The 8,526-nt window shown below is 37.1% G+C and overlaps 1 long non-coding RNA gene across 2 annotated transcripts; it reads left to right on the plus strand.

Annotated features, from left to right (window-relative positions):
- Positions 1-1,917: 1,917 nt before the first annotated feature.
- LOC126830205 (uncharacterized) lies at positions 1,918-7,343 on the plus strand. 2 transcript variants are annotated; one of them, XR_008789163.1, is made up of 5 exons: positions 1,918-2,134; positions 2,671-2,730; positions 3,643-3,711; positions 5,006-5,090; positions 6,120-7,343. It is a non-coding gene; the product is annotated as an uncharacterized LOC126830205 (long non-coding RNA). The 2 variants fall into 2 exon arrangements; XR_008789164.1 differs by lacking the exon at positions 2,671-2,730.
- The last annotated feature ends 1,183 nt before the right edge of the window (positions 7,344-8,526 follow it).

Consider the following 8,526-nt stretch of genomic DNA (forward strand, 5'->3'; position numbering starts at 1 on the left):
TCTTCGCATGCAATAGAGTAATTTGAATGGAATTTTCAAATTATTCATTTTACATCATCTACTTTCGAACTATTATACCAAGAATGGCTAGTTCTTTATCTAAATCTTACATAATGTATCTTTAACGAAATTGTCAATCAAAAAAGAGTTTCAACTACTTTTGTTCGAATAATTACATCTTGTACATATTTTCGATTTAGCTAGTATGTATCAGAAATTAATGATTGAGATTACTAGATTTATTTCTTATTATTTCCATTATAAAAGTAACCACGCTATTTATAATTATAATATATAGGATGTATTTGGTGAAAACTGAACATGCCCGGAAAAAATATTCCATAGATTTCTTGCATTCGGATACAATAATGGATGTCGAATTCCTTCCTGCCTTTAGCCATCAAATGAGCTTGGAAATAAGTTACACACTTTGACTAACTTTCGTATGTTAATTTATATACGAAGATTCGCTGTGTTAAGGAGGAAGAACAACAGAAATGGTTCCATTGCTGATGTCTTCCATCTTGCTCCAGCCACAGCAGTGGACCGTCCTAAGGCCTTCCTTCGAGCAAGTTTGTATTTGACTACAAAACAGTTACAGGCCTATAACTCCCTTAGTTTCCAATTACATGCGCTGACCCCAAACTGTACTGTACATAGCTTAACATATAATAAACCAATTCTCATTGAAATAAAGGTGAAACCCTACCGTATAATTATATGATTCGATTAAAAACAATTTCCTATCATTTTAAAATGGCCGTCGAACCAGAATCACATGATTTTATGTCACTCGAAAATACAGAAAAATGGGCCCTCGGATTCACGAAATCTTAACTAAAGATAAAATTCAAATTTTAGTAGATACTTCAATTTTGATTGGCTAAGCACTAAAATCAATCTAATATTATCCAATCAAATTACTAAAATTTGGATTTTATCTTAGTTAAGTTTTCGTTAATAAGGGCCCTGTTCGGTAAGATAAGATTAAGATTTTAGTGTTCCACTCTTCACTATTTGTAACATAATTATTTGTTTCTACGCAAACTGCGATGATATGTGTTAACAATTTTGCAATTTGCTCAAAACCTTGAATAGTGGTGTATCAATTGTAGGCGTGGGTAAGAATTATCACGTTAACAACTATTGCAGCTATAAGAACAAAGTGTCAAGTCAAATAATGGACCAATGTCACACCCCGACTGTTAGTACTAAATGATAAGGCCAGTTCAATATTTTGTCATAAGGCACGAGATGTAAACAGGGCTAGCGCTAATTCCAATCCTAACCCTAACCCTGGGCCTACCCCCAATGCCTACCCTAACCAAATTTTCATCATCCTAGGTCAGTGCTTACGTGGAAACTTGACCGCTCCCCAAATTCTTAAACCTAACCAACAAACTCGCCAACAATCACGTGCCCTAACCTTATTCATATCTCAGCGTCCCTGACAAAAATTGAGCTGACCTTAACAAATAGATTTAACCCATCCCGACAAAGGATGTTCTTACATTGTCTCTATCGAAATCGACCTTCGTTCCATATTCCTACGCCCATGTAATAGGAAAAAATAACCCGCAATTAATCTTTAGATCCGATACACAAATAAAAAAATAGACCCTTACTCCATTCTAGGGTAGGGTACACGATTTAGGGATTCTATATAAATAATCGTCAATGTCACGGAATTCAAGTCCGAACTTGAAAGTTAGGCAATAAAGCGGTCGACATTTTGAACGTCCAATATTAGAATACTATTATGAATATGACTGGCACGTAGATCGCCAATAAAGCGACCCATTTGAGTGGAGTTGTATACTATAAACATTACATTACAACTAATTGATTTCACGTGAAGAATATAGCTAATAAATTTATAAAAGTTGAAAAGGAAATCTATTTATTAGTGTGGTCTTGGTCGCTAGTAAATATTATACACCTATATACATTGAAAGGACGTATTTAACACATTGTCAAATCAATTTACAAAAGATATAGCTATTTTTGGTACCTTTATTCCCACGACCTACATTCAAGATGGAGGAACAAGCTTTGTATGTAATATTTTTCTGTGTTTTATTTATGCCCGTTGGAAGTGAGAATGGGTGGATTTATACAAGATTAAAAAGACAAGGTATAAAATCTTAATTCGTTTTCCAAGTTGAGATTAATTATATGTTCTATTATATTCGACGAGGAATTAAAGTAGCTAAGTCTCTAACTCAATATCATCCAAAGTCTTACACGTTGAAAACACGAATTATTTGTCAATTTAAATCAATATTGATGTTGTGATCTTACCGAGAAAAGATGGGCTTCTGATTTCCAATATACAAGTCAAAATAAACATTTTACCATTTGTACACGAATCGTTTACCATAATGTGTTCCAGCGCCATTTGTAACAAGGGACTCGAAGAAGGGGACTAAACATATTCCACAAGTCAAGTTGAATGGTGGCGCCATATTCTTATCTGTTCGTTTCTTCGTTCCTGGAATAACCAGACGCTAGAGATTGCCATTCGATTGAGAAATTAAGATTAAAAACAGAAACGATTGAATGTAAATTAGTTTATATACATTTATATTACATTATCTTAATGTTGTTTTTGAAATATTTTCGATGTAAGAGACGCCTGTGCATCGTTTTGCTCTTTCCGTTTTATTTCAGTCCGAGATGACGTATCAAATGAAAGATCAACTACAGTACAACCAGTCATTAAAAACTCGGGTAATTATGTATATATATATATCGATAAAACGCTTTTCTCGAGCTGTTATTTAAAGGGGTCTTATGGTAAATTAGATAAAGATCTGACAGTTCTCACTATAATAGTTAAATAACTAGATAATGTAAAGGGGATATGCTAAAAATTGCTCCACTCTGAACCGAGATATTAGCGATTGAATTTTAGGCCTTGTCCCGATCATCATTAGTGGAGTCGGTACGATAAAAACATAGTCTCGATTATCTATTTATGTATTTAATCAGCAATGAGCGTTGAGCAGCAGATCGGATTCAAATCCAGTGAACATCCGACGCATAAGATGGCATCGAGAGTTGATAAGGTCTTTTCATGTTAATAAATGTCTAATTAATAGTTTATATAACATTTCAGGCCTAAAGAAGGACATGCGATGTTTAATCCTCTAATAATCATTCAATCATTCTTATCCATAAGGAGGCCACAGTCACAGTTTCTCAGTGAGTAAAACGCATGCGCATCAACCAGGAGGTCCCAGGTTGGTTCCCGGCGCATGTCGAGACAGTTCTTTAGAATTATCAGCCGGGGCCCTTATTCACGAAAACTTAAACTAAGCTACAACCGAAATTTTAAGAAATACTGCAACTTCATTGGATATATGCAAATTGATTTTACTGGTCAGCCAATCGAATTGCAGTATTTCTTAAAATTTCGATTGTATCTTAGTTTAAGTTTTCGTGCATAAGGGCCCTGGTTTTAAATTTGTTTGTGGTTCAGAACGAAGCGATCTGTCAAGGAACTGCGTCTCGTTGTTGTGATTGTGTGACAAACATGTACACAATAACGTGCACGTAAAAGAACCCTTAGCAGAATTCGAGGATGAGTTGGTGGTTACTCTGTAAGGGATAAATTATTTGAATCGTATGTTTGTATTTTAGGTGAAATATCAACAAATCTATCATCTAATGGCACAATATCAGAAGTGGTAGATAGTGGTTTAAATACAGGTTAGTATCAATTTATATAACATTCCAATCTCCCAGACAGAGTTGTCTTTCCTTGAAGTTTCGACTGCTGGATAGTGAGACTTGTGTGGAGAACGAGTGCATCCCTGTAAAACTGTAGTACAGTAGCATATATGTCTTACATAGGGTTGTACCTAACTGGGACTGGGCAAATGTTCGGTTTCAATTGGTTACATATCTGTTTGGTTTCCAAAAATTATCTAATTCATAACATCCGGGAAATGATTAATCCCATTCTTACATGTAGTACTTTCTCATTTCTTTAAGAAACACTCTGTTGGATAGGCTTTTTAACAACCACAGTTGTTCATTATTAAACCTTTCAGTGTAACATTGGTTTCTACGTACACACTTTTGTTTTCTTGTTATTAGATATAGTATAAGTATAATGTCTATAGTCTGTTATGTCCACGTGACTTAAAGAGGTTCACGTGGATAATTTTAAAAACGTCATCGTAGACTTGTTTGTCTACCTAGCGAAAGTTAGTGAGTATTGCCACTGGTTGACGGAATCTAGAGTAGTGAACTTTGATCCCAATTGTTTTTAATCCAACCTGTTTCTCACCTTGGTATTATTATATCTACTAAAAGAGAAACGGTTTCAGACGAGTTATTTGCCCATGTGCTAGAAATCGGAATCAGATCAGTTATTTGATAATCTTGCTTACGAACATGGACGTAACAGACTTTGGACGTACATGTATACTTAGTCATATATTTTCCACGTGATAGGCGCCTGTTATTCGACCTGCAACGGACAGTATATTATATAGGTGTATCATTCCATTATGTAACGACAAATATAGCTTGCCACATCGGCGTACAGTCTATAACACAAGTTTAAGGACACCTTGTGAAATTGCCCCAATTTTGACAATATTGATTCGATCGAAGAATTCTAAGAGCTTGTTTGCCCTAACCCGCGTTCTGGATGATGTGAGGGATTAGCCAATGAAATGGTCTGTTACGGCGAGTTCTTGGCGTGCGTTACGACGATTTCTTGGTGCGTGGGTATCCCACTAGAAACAACAATGCTGATTAGGTAATCAAAAGTCTGACGTCATAGGGTCAAAACCGCCTCTACCTCCCAGTACAACTGGTCAGATCTTCATGTAGTAGAGGCCATAGAAAGTATAAAAAAAGCGAAACGAAATATAGATGTGTATTTTAATCTGATTGGTCAAATCCCGGACCAATAAAACGAAACGAAATATAGATGTGTATTTTAATCAGAGTAATTGTTTGCTGTAATTAATGTTATTTTATTTTATGGAAGGTGTTATAAATGGATCTGTTATAGCAGCGTTAGTTATGTTATTGGTCATTGTAGCAATTGTTCTAAGATGTAGCAAACATAAAAGGTAATTTAGACTCTACAATCCAACTTATATAGGCCTATATATAAAAGGTAATTTAGACTCTACAGTCTAACTGCTATTGGCCTATATATAAAAGGTAATTTGGACTCTACAGTCTAATTTCTAAAGGCCTATATATAAAAGGTAATTTGGACTCTACAGTCTAACTTATATAGGCCTATATATAAAAGGTAATTTAGACTCTGCAGTCCAACTTCTAATTTCTAAAGGCCTATATATAAAAGGTAATTTGGACTCTACAGTCTAACTTATATAGGCCTATATATAAAAGGTAATTTAGACTCTGCAGTCCAACTTCTATAGGCCTATATATAAAAGGTAATTTGGACTCTACCGTCTAACTTCTATAGGCCTATATATAGAAGGTAATTTGGACCCCCACATTCTAATTTCTATAGGCCTATATATAAAAGAGTAAGATTGTTCGTAAGTATGATCGTTATAAGAAAACAAAGGGTCCTTATAAATTTTAAAATAACTTCTCAGTGGTGCTATTTATTTAGTATCTAGTGCTTAAATTGAAAATAATTTTTAACAATTTGGCCGCTATGACTTAACACGGTTGGGGGTGGGGCGGGGGCGGGTCGTGGATGGCCGAATGGTTAGTGCGTGCGCGTTGTATCACGAGATATGTTATTGAGTCAACTAGCCTGGTTTCGGTTCCCCGGTTAGCAGTAGTAGTGTCGCCTGTTCAACCTCGAAAGTTTTCTCCTGGTCCTCCGGTTTCCTCCCACTGCTAAAGACCCCTACGCGCAAATGAAGTATTGAAATAAAATTAAACCATATGTTAGTCCCGAGATGACCTAGTTTGTGTCGAGTGGACGTTAAACGTCATTTCTCTCTCTCTCTGTCCGAGTTCTGGTCGGGTATCTGTTCACATGTTCTCGTAAACGCGTCAGAAAGGTAAACCCTGTCGAAAAACATTGCGTTTTTCCTATTATTATCAGAGTTATTATCCTTGCCGAAGAGACGTTAAGCAGTGTTTTCTAATTTTTATGTTTGTTTTTTCAGAAAGAAGAGACGCGTGAAAAAAACAAGTGAACCGGCGGAGAAAGAATCATTGAATAGTGTTGAATAAAATAAACAGAAACTATTTGAATACGTTTCGTGTCAATTGAAGAGGGATTTCTTTCAAATGGTTCAAAAGCCCATCAAGATTTGATTTAAAGAGAACTCCCTGAAGCCGAAACTGATTAATTATCTTCGTTGAGATTAACCCAGAGAAAACAAAATCATTGGTAAAACAAAATAATACATCATTTAAAGGATGAACCTTTGAACATTAAGTGAAACAGTTTACACCCAATAAGGTAATACTAAGACCGCCATGGACAACCGACACTGTCATACCTTCACGCATCTTCGTGTGTCTACGCATAGGAAAAGATAAAGGTTTATGTGAACACTGATATAATCTACCACCTATAAAGACCAAGAAGAAAAAAAAAGATCATTTGAATCCTGTATTAAATGACCTTCATTGTTCCGGATGAAAATAAAATGATAAATTTTCAAATACTGGCTATTCATAACATCGCACCTGTTTACCTACTATAGAACTCTTCGCTCAGGTAATAAAAACTTGGGACGAAAACAAATTTAAAAACATTTGGATCAGAAGCCCTCGTTTTTGGGAGGACAAAATGTTACATGCGTCAATTTTCTAAATTTTGTCGGTAAGACGCTGGCTCGCTAGCCTGGAGGTCGGGTGCTCGATCCCTGCATTGGCCGAGAAAGTTCATCCAGATTTTCCGGCGTGATTTCCCCTTGTCAGTGATGCAGGACAGAGGGCCTGACAAGGACAACTGTCTCTAGTCGTTCGGATGGAACGAAAAACCGAGGTCCCGTGTACATATTGGCGTGCACGTAAAAGATCCCTTGGCAGTTGGAATTCGATATAAGAGTAGGCCGTAGCGCCGCTGCCCTGGCAAAATTTCCCTCATAGGACACTGTATGGCGTATGCCCGTCTTCATTAGCCCAGTTTATTTCACTTCATTTCATTTCATTTCATTTGAAATTACCACTTGTATTTTATCCCCGCTTCCACCTAAGGTAATATCTCAGTTATTTTCAAAAAAGAAATTAATATCCCAAAAATCGTTTTGTGTGTTAAATTCTAAACATGTGTCAAATCAGTATCAAAACTGGGGCTGTCATCTCCACTATTTGTTAAGGCCAGCTCACTTTTTGTCAAGGTCGCTCAGATGTAAATAAGGTTAGGGCGGCGCGTGATTGTTGGCGAGATTGTAGGTTAGGTTTAAGAATGAAGACACATAAATACATACAGACATCTTTGATTTTATTTACATAGATTTAACATAAAGTAAATAGAATATACAATTCCTGCGTGAGCCGTATGAAATGAAAATGCATGCAGGGGTCCATAAGGACATCATTAAAATAATTCAACCAAAGAATATGCGTCTGATTGGTTCAGGCTGTGGTACATTTAAATCACCTATTCTGGGTTCACGCCGTCTTAATATTCGGTTTAATCTTCTATTCAGTAATGCGATTTTGGCGTCCACTACCGAAACACCTTGTTGAACCGTCTGCTGTATGGCCATTTCAAGATCGACAAAATCTGAAAAAAACAAATTTTAGCTTAACGAAATGGAGTTTAACGTCCTGTATTTGTGTACCAACTGGTCTAATAAAGACGGCCTACGCCATTAGGTAAATTTTGTCCGGACAGAAACTGAATTAAAACTGTCTAAGGTGTACACGCCAAGGTGTACATAGGACCTTGGTTGTTCGTACCTTCCGAACGACTAGACCGTCCCTCACCATCGACCGTCACTCGGCAAACCTCGGCTGTATGACGATACGTGATATGGGCGACACCGTTGGTAATCCCGCGAACTTAAAAGTAGTTCCAATGGCGGACTTCGTTATACAGCCGAGGCTAGATGTAGGGTACTGAAGTCTGCTGAGGTTTGCTGAGTGCAACGACCGTGATATACGACGCCGGAAAAATCCGAGGGACTTTCTCAGCCAACACTGGTGGAGGTTAGTGAGCCATGGTTTCATTAGATGAGCACGACACTCGGCAAACCTCGGCAGATTCCGGTACCCTACATCTAACCTCGGCTGTATGATAGTAATTGATATGTACCTACGCCCATACATTTGCGATGCGGCAACCGGTTTACTTTAATAGGAAAACGCGCCGCTTTTACAAAAAAGTCCCAAAATGGCGTCTTTTGTCGAGTGTATATAACTAAACGAGCAGAGATATTGTCTCAAGGCTGCTGGTTTGATATAATTCCCTGGTAATTCCCCAAACCCAATGCCAAACTTGATGTTTGTTGATATAATACACTCTCCACAGAAATCTCCATCCGGGACCTGTAAAATAGTTCCAATATGGCGGAATTCGTCATACAGCCGAGATTAGATGCGTAGAATCTGTCGAGG

Source organism: Patella vulgata, chromosome 8 (assembly GCF_932274485.2).
Source record: "Patella vulgata chromosome 8, xgPatVulg1.2, whole genome shotgun sequence".
In the NCBI taxonomy this organism is placed as follows: domain Eukaryota; kingdom Metazoa; phylum Mollusca; class Gastropoda; family Patellidae; genus Patella; species Patella vulgata.